Genomic DNA, 11,287 nt, shown 5'->3' on the forward strand with positions numbered 1-11,287 from the left:
ATGAGCCCCAAGTATATTTATAAGAGAAACTGATTCTTGATTAGAGCTCAAAAGTTGCAAGGATAAAGAACACAAGCTGCTCATGAAGATTTATGTCTCTGCTAACTTAATTAAAAAAAAAACAAAAAAACAAAAAAAACCTGAATCATCAGAGCTGTGTTTGAAGCAAAAGTTTTAGCGAGTAATTACATTTTTCTGGACACTCACTGGAAAAAGTGAGTCATATGTCTAAAAATGATATACAGCTGTAGCTACATAGGAACAAGCATCTTCTCCAAAAATTTGAGCTGGTTGTCAAAATTTTACTTCTGAAATGGACAGAACCAATGACTGTTTTACTTTGGAAAAATATAGTGATTATTGTATAGAAGCTGATTCTTCCTTATTATAGGCATTCTGCAGACTTTCCAGATCATTTGCCACTTTCATATTTTCCATCTGAATGATTTTCTTTGCTTGCACATGTAGAGACAACATGAAATCCTCAGTTATTGTCATGCATGCCTTCTCATGTATTGAGACTGGATAGTAGATTCAGATAGTATTTGTAATATACCAGTAATTGAGAAGCAGAAGGAAAAACGTGTTTTGATTTATAAAGGAAATTCTTGCTTTCATTAGTTGCAGTCATCTGCTTTGTCTTCCAGTGAGTAACCCCACATTCTACGGTAAGAAATTTCTACAGCATCTGCGGAAACTTGACAATCCTCCCCTACCCTCATCTAGGCAACATGAATGCCTTATTCCATGTGCTGAAACAATCTCTCTACCTCCAGATTGACACTATATACTCTGCAAGTGTTTTTAAATCTTTCTTAGGTTTACCTTGGAGCATGATGGTCGATAGTATACACTCATGCAGTATAAAATTTCTTCCAGATCTGGATTTTGAGGATGCAAAAATCCATAGCAAAGTAACAGTAGAACAGAACTGAAGCTTCTCTTTTCAGAAGTCTGGCACTTTAAAGTTTTGCAGGGTGTTTGTAATGGAGAACTCAGAAGACTAACTCGTATTGTTGTGGATTCAGGGAAAGATGATTATTATACCAAAATATCGAACTTGTACACTCAGCCAGTGAATTCTGTTCAATTTTATTTGTAGAACGATTTTTTCTTTTTTCAGAACACAGTCTAAGCAGAAACTTCCAAAATTTTCAAGAAAGGTTTGTATTTCAAATAAAGAATCATATATATATATATAATTTTTTTTTTTCTGAACTGTTTGACTTTCTTTTCCTCCTACCTGTGATGGATAGGCTTCAACATTCCTGAACATGTAAGAAATTGGAGTTGTCTGTTCCGAAAGCTGAAATCAGGTTGACATACTGACACCACAACAATATCAATTGTTATGGTGGAATAAAATAATTAAGACGTGAAGCAACACAAAATCTGTTTTCTGTTAATTGAGCCCATTTTCTCTGGTTCTTCATTTTTGCAGTCATGTTTAATTTACTGTTTAACATGAATCAAGTAATCAAGTGACTAAACAGTAAACATACTAAAAGTTGAGCATGGTAATGACGCTATTTGGCTTTGAAAGCATTGGCAGGCATGATGCTTCATTTCTCAGAATGACGTTCGTATAAAAATCAGATTTTGTATCTTCAATTGTATGTGCCTTTTGGTTGTGTTTGTGAAGGACATTAGTACAAACCACAGGGCCCCAGGTGCTGGTTCAGTGCATGACAGACTGTCCACATCACACAGCACAGTGCTCATGAGTTTTGGCACAATGCTGAACTGAAGGGACTACACCAGTTGTTTTGGAAGATAGCTTACACTACATTTGCCCAGGGTTACTGCAGCATGCTCCTTTCCATGATACAAACATACCCTTAGGTATATACAAACAAAACATTTTCTTTCCAATTTTCATGTCTAAATATAGCTGGGGTAGCAAGAAACAAGGTTCAAAAAGTCCTCCAGTGTTGTGTCTGGACTATGATTTAATTATTTTTGCAACCTTGGTGTAATCCGAGATGCTTAATTTCAAACATTTCTGTTGTTGTCTTTGTAATTTATCAACCAATAAAAATAGATTTTACCACCTGCAATCTCGGTTTCTGAAAATGCTCACATTTACAAAAGGGCTATAAAGTATCTAGTAATTGTAATAATAGCTGCATTTATAAAGGAAAGACACATAAGTACCAGATACATTAGGTGTAATTCTGTTCCATCATTTATAGGAATTTACACTGACATTATTTAAGTCACATTTTGTACACATTTTGTTTTCAGACAGTGCAACAGCTCTCTAAATCATCCTGTGTAATTTTGATCATGTCATACAATTATGTTTAAATACTACACCAAAAAGAATTACAGCTCATAAACCAGTCTGTAATCTTTCATTTCTGTGTCAGATTGAGCTCACTGATATCACAGTCAAAGCAAACTCTCTCGTTTTGTGTGGCAATTACACAAGAACATAAAGAGTTCAGAATACATATTACAAAACTGATTTATGACTATGGATAACATGCTTGTTTAATGTAATGGTATCCCAGAGATCCTTCTGAGGATATTGTTTTGAAATTACAATTTAGTTGCAGAAACACCACTAATACACAATCACAGAATTATAGGGATTTTGAAGGGACCTCTGGAGATCATTGAATCCATCTGCTTGATAAAGCATGTTCCCTAATGTAGGTTGCTCAGAAAAGTGTCCAGGAGGGTTTTGGCTATCTCCAGGGAGGAAGATTCCACAGCCTCTCTGAGCAGCCTGTTCCATTACTCCGTAACCCTCCCAGTAAATAAATTTGTCCTCGTGTTTGTGGAGCTTCCCACATTTCAGTCTGTCCCCAATGCCCCTTGTTGTGCCACTGGGCACTGTTGAAAAGAGTCTGTCTGCATCTTCATGACTCTCACTATTTAGATATTTTTAAGCACTGACAAGACTCCCTCCTCAGCTTTCTATTCTCCAGGCTGAACAGCCCCAAGCCTCTAAGCCTGTCCTCAAAATTCAGATGTTCCAGGTCATCTGGTCATCTTTGTCACTCTCCATTGGACTCCCTCTAGAAGTTCCCAGTCTTTCTTGAACTGGAGATCTCAAAACTGGACATAGTATTCCAGATGTGGTCTCACTAGGGCAGAATTGCCCGAGAGTTTGAAGTGTTAATCATGTGACACCGCTCCCTCCCCTTGGGAAAAAGGAGGGGGTCAGAAGGAGGAGGGAAAATAAAACTGGAGGAGAGAGAGAGTCCACCCAAATTTTTACAGGCAGTCCCTCCATCACTTGCCTCCTGGAAAAGACCAAAGAGCGCTTCCTCCATCACTTGGAATCGGAAATCATGTGGTGGCTTCTGGGAAATGCAGAACATCTCAGTATATCATCTCCTTGGAGAGTCAGAACTCTGTGAGACTGCTAGAGACAAATAGGAAACATATCTCCATGGTACACCATGTCTCTGCACCCCACAGCTTCTTGCATGACGTTATGATAAAGAATACTGATAAAACCAGGATAAAAGTAGAGGGGAAGGACCACCTCTCTCAACCTGCTGGCCATGCTCTTTTTAGTGCACCCCACCCCCCAAATACCATTGGCCTTAGTCACAGGGGCATACTGCTGGCTCATGGCCAACCTGTTGTCCAGCAGGACACCTACATCCTTCTCCACAGAGCTCCTCTCCAACAGGTTATCCCTTAATCTGTACAGATGCATGTGGTTATTTCTTCCCACGTGTAGGACTGTACAGTTGCTCTTGTTGAATCTTGTGGGGCTCCTCTCTGCCCAACTCTTCAGCCTGTTCAGGTCTCAAGCAGAGACTTCCAGTGTGTTAGCCATTCGTCCCAGCTTGTATTATCAGGAAATTCAATGAGGGTGCAGTCTATCCTTCTGTTGAGGTCATTGACAAAGACGTTGAACAAAACTGGACCTAGCACTGACCCTTGGGAAATACTACATGTTACAAGCCTCAAACTAGACTCTGAACATCTGATCACAATCCTTTGAGATGTGCCACTCCTCCAGCTTTCAATCACTTCACTGTTCTACTCATGCACTCATCTATAACCCACATTTGCTAAGTTTCATTAGCTTAGTAATTATATTATGGGAGACACTGTCAAAAGACTTACTGAAGTTAAGGTACTCAACATCCTCTGCTTTTCCTCATCTCCCTATGGAGTCATAGAGGGCTGCAAGGTTGGTCAAGTATGATTTCTTTGGTCAATCCATGTTGACAACTCCAGATGATCTTCTCTTCCACTTGCTTGGAGATGACATTCAGAATAAGTTGTTCTGTCACCTTCTCAGGAAGGGAGTTGAGGCTGGCTGGCCTGTAATTACCTGGATCCTCCTTCTTGCCCTTTCTGAAGACTGGAATGATGTTGTCTTTCCTCCAGTCTTCAGGCATCTCTCTCATTTTCCAAAACTAGTCTTGAGCTTGGAAGAAGTGGTGCTTGAATGTCAATCGATTCTCTTGGGCCTTCCCAACTTCCAATGCTAAAGCACCTGCAATATATTTTACATATACAATTCTGTTCTTCTCTGGACTGTATTTTTAATAAAGAATGAGAAAAAGGGAGCCTTTAAAATGAATTTTATTATCTTTGGTACCTATTCTGAATATCTCAAAACAAAATTATGAGCAATCCAAATATTAAACTGCTCATATAGGAAATGAGCTATTTAAAATTTTAATGAACATTCCTGGCATGAATGTTTCCTTATCTTCTCATATTTTTTTTCTTATTATTCATATTGCATAAACTAAAATAAGGCTGGATTAGCGCATAGTAGGATGTTAAAAGAAATCTTTTTTATGTGTAATGAAGAGTCTGACACAAAGTTCACTGAGCAAAATAAATTTTTCTAGTGTTTTCAGTGGGGTTTGGATGAATCCTTATGACAAGATTATTTTTGGTTCTCTCATTGTTTGTGCTTTATGAGGAATCAGATATGTACTAACAAATTACCTTCTTGAATGTTCGTGCTATATTTAAATGCAGAAAGGGCAATTGTTGTTAATTTTAATGACTGGTTTTGACTGTCTCAAGATAATTCAAATAGATAGGCTTGTTTTATTATTCCAGACATAAAAAGACAGAATAAAAACATAGTAGTCATGGTATAATTCTGGTTTCAGTATTTTGGCTTGTGTCCTTAAACACTTTCACTCAGTCTGTGATAAGCTTTTGCACCTCAGGCTATGTTTTCTCAACAGAAGATGAAAAAACCTGTGGGTTGTGTCTGAAACAAAAATACTTTCTTATGATCAAAACAAGGAAAGGTGCCTCCCCACCAAGCAAGCAGTGCATCTCAAGGGCATTCTAGTAACATCTGTATTCTGTTTCTGAAATCTATTTTGATGACAGTGACAACACTGCATGGTGTCTGCCTCTCTCACTGCTTAACAAGAAGCTGCAAAAGAGCACTTGAGTGCCTGGGATTTATACAGTGTACACACTGTAAGCTTTCTCATCCTGCAGTCCATTTCAGAAGTTGCACATGCATCAAGGTTATTCTACTGACAGCCTTATAATGTAGGCACATGGAGTGATAGGGTGAACCTGGTCTGTATCCACAGGTGACTGCACAGGCAGCCAACCTATCAAGAAATGGCCTGTTGCACACATAGTTTCACAGGCTTGCTAAGTGTTGTCTTCATTAGAAAGCAAGGAGAGTGCATGCAATGCAGGGCCCATTTACTGGGAAGGCAAAGGAGCAATACTCATTTAGCAAGCATGAAATGTGACTGTGCCAAAAGAGAAAAGGTATTCAGTAGCTGCAGACCCTGTGCAGATTGAGGTAGGGGGCTGTGTACAGAGGTGGGACAGGTCTGGATGGGAGCTTAGTGGTAGACTTGGACGGAAGGATTCTTGTGAGAGGGCATTTGTGTAAGTGTGGGAGGGAGCAATATGGGAGAGCAGATAGGTTTAACAGCATTGTGGACATCTGTGGTAGGTAGAGGGAAAATAAGAAGTCTACAGTGTGACCATAGATCACTGGACGTGAGAGAACAGCTACATTAGTCCTCTCTTCGTCCCTGTGGTGTGCTACCTGGCTACCAGATTACACTGCAATTCACCAGTTTTAACCACTGAAGTTGTTGGCTACCTCTGAGCTGCACCCCAGTTGCTCTCCTTCAGGAAAAGATGACTCCCACACATATTCTTGCAGAAACTGTAGCGGCAGTTAAATTTGGTTGCAGTCAGTTAAATTAACATTATCTTTCAAATCTGAATTAAGCAAATTTCAATTTGAAGTCACTGGGTCTTTGAGAAAGTTACAAACCTCCTCTCTGAAGTGAGGACATCAAGGCCTAAATTTTATCCTGGATTAATGACCAAACCTGGTCAGTATCTGCACAATTACAGAGATTTTGAAGATACCTTTCTAGAGATTTTGCCTGAGGAAAATACCATACAGTAGAATTTATTCCAAAGGTGAACAACTTCTAAATCCTGTAGCAGGGATGATTTAGCTATATCCAGAGAAAATATAAAAGCTTTTGGAATCAGAGTCATAATCTTAAAGGCATCTGGGGCGTCAGAAATTCAACATCTCATGGCATGTCCATAAGCAAAACCAGCAGCCCAATTATGTTCTTGTTGAATTCAGGGGGAAAAGGAGCAGCCCTTAAATTTGTTAGTATGCAAAGGGCAGTTTTCAGGATAGTCCAAATAGTCCTTGCAGTGTGCTGCCTTTTGACATCTTCCTGCCAAGTATCCTGGCAACAGCAGCAGTTCTGACAAACAAAAGCCATGCAGACACTGCTGAATCCCATCAGAATTACAATGTCTTTCCAATTCAGTACTTGTTGAAACAGTTGTTTAAATATGTGATGTTCTAAAGTTGACAGAATAACATGGAAAACCCAAGTATAAATACGGTACTTAGCAATGCTGCATTAGGGTGTATTTGGAACAGGTAGCAAAGCAACACACACATGTATTGGGCTAAGTAAATATAATTCTTCTAATGGCAGACTAGTGATCTTAATTCAGTTTTCTCAACTAGGCAGTTTTGACTGTGAAGTAAAATGCGTAGAAAAGTCTTCCACAAAGCACAGAACTCAGTTTGTAAAACGAAATTCCCACAAGGTCAAAAAATGACTACTTTTTAAGAAATGGCAGTTAAACACTGCTTGTACATAATGCATTAATATCAAGAGTAACAAAGGCATTCTGCTATCTGGCTTCTTTTATACACTTTTCAAGAATGATCATTACATAGTAAATACAAAGGCAAAGAAAAGCAGCCAAGTGCTTTATACCACTCAGGATCTACAAGAGGTGAAAAATGGGATACCTAGACTTATGAAATAAATTTTCCAGTTTTGTTTGTTTTTAATCCATCCCACTGACACCAATAAAAAGAGGAAAGGTAAATTTCCGTCAGATAGTTATGTCTCTAGAACAGAGAAGAAGGACATTTGAGGTTTATATTTTACACAGTCTGCAACAACACATTCTTGATTGACCTATTCATTACATCTGTGCTGAGCATACCAAGACACATTAATTTAACAATATAATCCCTACCAGATGGACCAGATACTACATGCATAATGCTATAATTGGGTTCTTTGAAGTATGATCATTTTTTCTATCAATTTTCTACTATTATTCCTTCAACTATTTCTTCTCTACTGATTAATATAAGATAACCTGAGGCTTCAAGGTGCTCCAGGTACACCCTGGAGTCCAATGACATAGCAGTTTGATGCACATATACTTCATTTAATATTGGATGAGCACCAGACTCGAATTACCTACCTGCTCAGCTGAAATACACTATGCTAAACAGATGTTGCAGGAATGCACTGACAGCCATTCAGGATTTTCCCAAAGAATGGCTGATTTGCTGCTTCAACATCCAGATTAGAATATAGCAAGCAAGAAAGAAGCCCCTGTATTAATGGCTATTCTACAGACCCTATTTGAGGTCCTCAGAGTAAACAGTGCTGTTGGAAGTGAGTTTTCCATCCCTCTGCCCAAGGGACAGAAATGACTGATAACATTTTTTAGGTGAGAAAGAGAATTAGACGGCAGCACTGAAAGGAATTTTCCTAGGTGCAATCTCTGCAGCTTACCCACTAACCTAACAAATCCTTTGTGAATTCTGTGTGTCTTTAGTTTAAGTCAACTGTACATTCATTCTATTTGAACACATTGGTTTTGGTCTTACTTTTAAGTTGTGGTACTTAAATACAACTTATGTATGAATGACGTGACTGAATTAATTACTAAGAAGCTAGTAAATTCTGCAGCCATTCAGCTTGGGGACCTGGCCAAAGTGGCTGAAATCCTTTTCTGATCAAGACAGTTCTAGGCTGCAATCTAACAAAGCAAGTATCATTAAATATGCTGGACTGAAAAATAAATTAAAATAATTTGCTTATTGATGCTGTCTGCAGAATAAAGAAATTTTTTTTCAGAGAGCTGCTCTGCAGGTAAGTAATGATAGAAATGTCTGAGTTGTTGCCATAGTTGCCTGACATTGAGGGTGTTAATTTCTGTCTTGAGTGCAGCTGTGAAACTCACAACAAGTATTCACAACCAAGATGTTGGAGCTTTACAAGGAGCTTTACAAATTGCAGATCAAATACAGGAAGTTTGTTGTGGCACAGAACAAATTTAGAAAGAGGAGAATATCTCCTTTCTCCGCATTTGACTTTTTATGCTGTATTCTCTAACAAATGACCTTTCAGGTAAGCTCAGAATTTCTGGAAAATTTTTTTTTCTTTGGGCTCAATGAAGGCAGACTATGTAAATATAGTGATCACTACCTATGTAATAGCTACTTCCCAGTTACAGTTGATGGACATCAGAAGTCTCCTGGATCACTTATAGTTCACTATGTTTTCTTGCTAGCAGATAAGTTGTGGAAATCCCCCATCAGGATGAATGCCTGTGAGCATGAAACTCACGAGCTACTTGAGATGACCTGTAATCACTTGGTAGACATATCCATCTGCTGAGCTACTGTAGTCTACTTTAGTCTATTTGGGAGGGTTGGCAAGTCCTGCGAGTCTGGGATTGACTCATAGACTGCAAATCAGAAACTGTCAGATATCCAACTTCAGAATGGGCCTGCCACTGGGGCTACCCTAGAGGCAAATTTTGAGGCTGGCCTTTCCTTTCAAGTAGTAATAGTTTCCATGGGTTTCTTTAGAAGAAACCTTGGATTTATTGAAAGGTAATTGAAACTGTTATTCTCCATGTGAAACAATAAAGTCTCAGCAAATTACAGTTGAGATACCGTCTACAGAGCTGAATATTTACTTCATTGCATTGGAAGTGATAGGCAGAAACACTGGAGTGTTACGAAGTTTGCTCTGGGTGGGTCCCAAGAATGCTTATGCAGGAGCAGAAAGAACACTGTATGCAAGTTTCTCAGGACTTATTGAATCAATGCAAGGCTGAAGGTGACAGTTTCCTGGATCATATCATTACCAGTGACAAGACATGGTGTCACCAGTATCACACAGAATTAAAACAGCAGTCTATTGAATGGCAACATCTGAATTCCTCATAAAAAAAACTTCAGGAAGTAGCCCTTAGTGGGCACAGTGATGGGCACTGTCTTTTGGGATGAGAAAGAGATGATCCTTCTGCATTTCCTGGGACCTGGGCAAACCATCAGCTCTAAATTTGTAGTCTAATGCTAACTAAGCTGAAGGCTAAAACTTCAAGAGTTCAAGGGCCCATACCAGTTTGAAGTGTGTGGCCACTCTTCACTGAATGTTTTCCCGTAACTGTATAATCTGGATTTGGCATCATCTGACAACCACATGTTCAGGCTCATGAAAATTGGACTGCAAAATTTTTCTGGCAGCAATATTGTCATAGCAGCGCCCCAGTGGTGCAGATTTTTACAAGAGCAACATGCAGGCTCTTGTTCATTGCACATGAAAACGCATAGCTAATGGTCGTGACTATGTTGAAAAACAGTGTTTTGTAGCTGAGAATTTGTTATTGTGCTCTTTGTATCTGTTGTCATTTCCATTGAAATAAATAGTACTTTATGGGTACTTTAAGGGCTACCTGTATGTTTATGGCTGATTTACATAGGAAGGTGTTCTTGTTTTGAATATGAAATTGTCTTTCAACCCTGCATTTTCATGTATGTATGTAATTACAGAATATTTAAACCCTAAACTGGTGGATTTGAAGTTGGATGGAGGGAATGAAACAGTAATTATCCTAATCTCACATGATTCCAAATATCTACCCAGATCACACTGCTTATCATTCTGTAATCCTAGCCTCAGTTATCCTATGGTAGATTTGAAGAAATTTTAATTGGCTCCTGTATTTTCAGCATGCTCATTTATTCCCTAACAGACTGATCTTGAGATTGTGCTGAAATCTTAAGAAAAATCATATAGCTGATTTTTATTTCCAGAAGTGGACAACAGTGCCTACATTCCTGTGATTGTATCTTCATTAAAAACAACAACAACAAAATAATAACCAGTAAACAGTTTTACTATCTGTACATCTTCATCTTCTATCTTGAGCACCCCCCATATATAATCAATGAATATAAAGATGTTGAGGGAGGGGAGACCTCATTGCTCTCTATAACTTCCTGAAGGGAGGCTGTAGTGAGCTGGGGGTCGGCCTCTTCTCTTGTGTTGTTAGTGATAGGACCAGAGGGAATGGTTTCAAGCTACAGCAGGGGAGATTCAGGCTGGACATCAGGAAGTATTACTTTTCAGAAAGGGTGGTCAGGCACTGGAATGGACTGCCCAGGGAGGTGGTGGAGTCACCGAGCCTGGGGGTGTTCAAGGAAAGGCTGGATGTTGTGTTGAGGGACATGGTTTAGTGGGAGCTATTGGGAATAGGTGAACGGTTGGACTGGGTGATCTTTTAGGTCTTTTCCAACCTTGGTGATTCTATGATTCTGTGATTCTATAAAATAAACAAGAGAGTTCAGCAAAGTAGATTATAATAACAAAAAAAGATAGCTTAGCCACATTCTGGGCTCACTACAAAACTCCAGAAGAGATCCTTTCCCACTGGTAGTCAGCCCTCAAATGCGGTCTAGGAGATGTGGAGCCAGGCTCCACCCCTTCCGGCAGCACAGGTGAATTGTCTTCACCTGTGCTCCCAGGGCTGACTCAATGCTCACCTCAGGTGATCAATCAGAGGTTCAGGCTGTGATTCAGCTGTTCCCATACACCCCATATCCCAGTCTGTCCTCTGATCCTTCCCAAGATTAATATGTTTATGCAAGTTCTTAGCAGATTTTAATTCTGTAAGCAGTTTTACAGTAACAAAAAACAATTGTACTTCATCCTCTTTTCTGACATATAGTCAGTTCCCC

The 11,287-nt window shown here is 39.2% G+C and overlaps 1 protein-coding gene across 1 annotated transcript in view; it reads right to left on the reverse strand.

The window, feature by feature from the left end:
- Positions 1-11,034, reverse strand: part of PJA2 (praja ring finger ubiquitin ligase 2) — a 293,785-nt gene extending 282,751 nt beyond the window's left edge. Inside the window, exon 1 of the mRNA XM_048931373.1 lies at positions 11,031-11,034. The gene's annotated coding sequence lies outside the window, so the exon portion shown is untranslated. The remainder of the gene's footprint in view (positions 1-11,030) is intronic.
- Positions 11,035-11,287: the final 253 nt, after the last annotated feature.

This window comes from Lagopus muta, chromosome Z (assembly GCF_023343835.1).
Source record: "Lagopus muta isolate bLagMut1 chromosome Z, bLagMut1 primary, whole genome shotgun sequence".
Classification (NCBI taxonomy): domain Eukaryota; kingdom Metazoa; phylum Chordata; class Aves; order Galliformes; family Phasianidae; genus Lagopus; species Lagopus muta.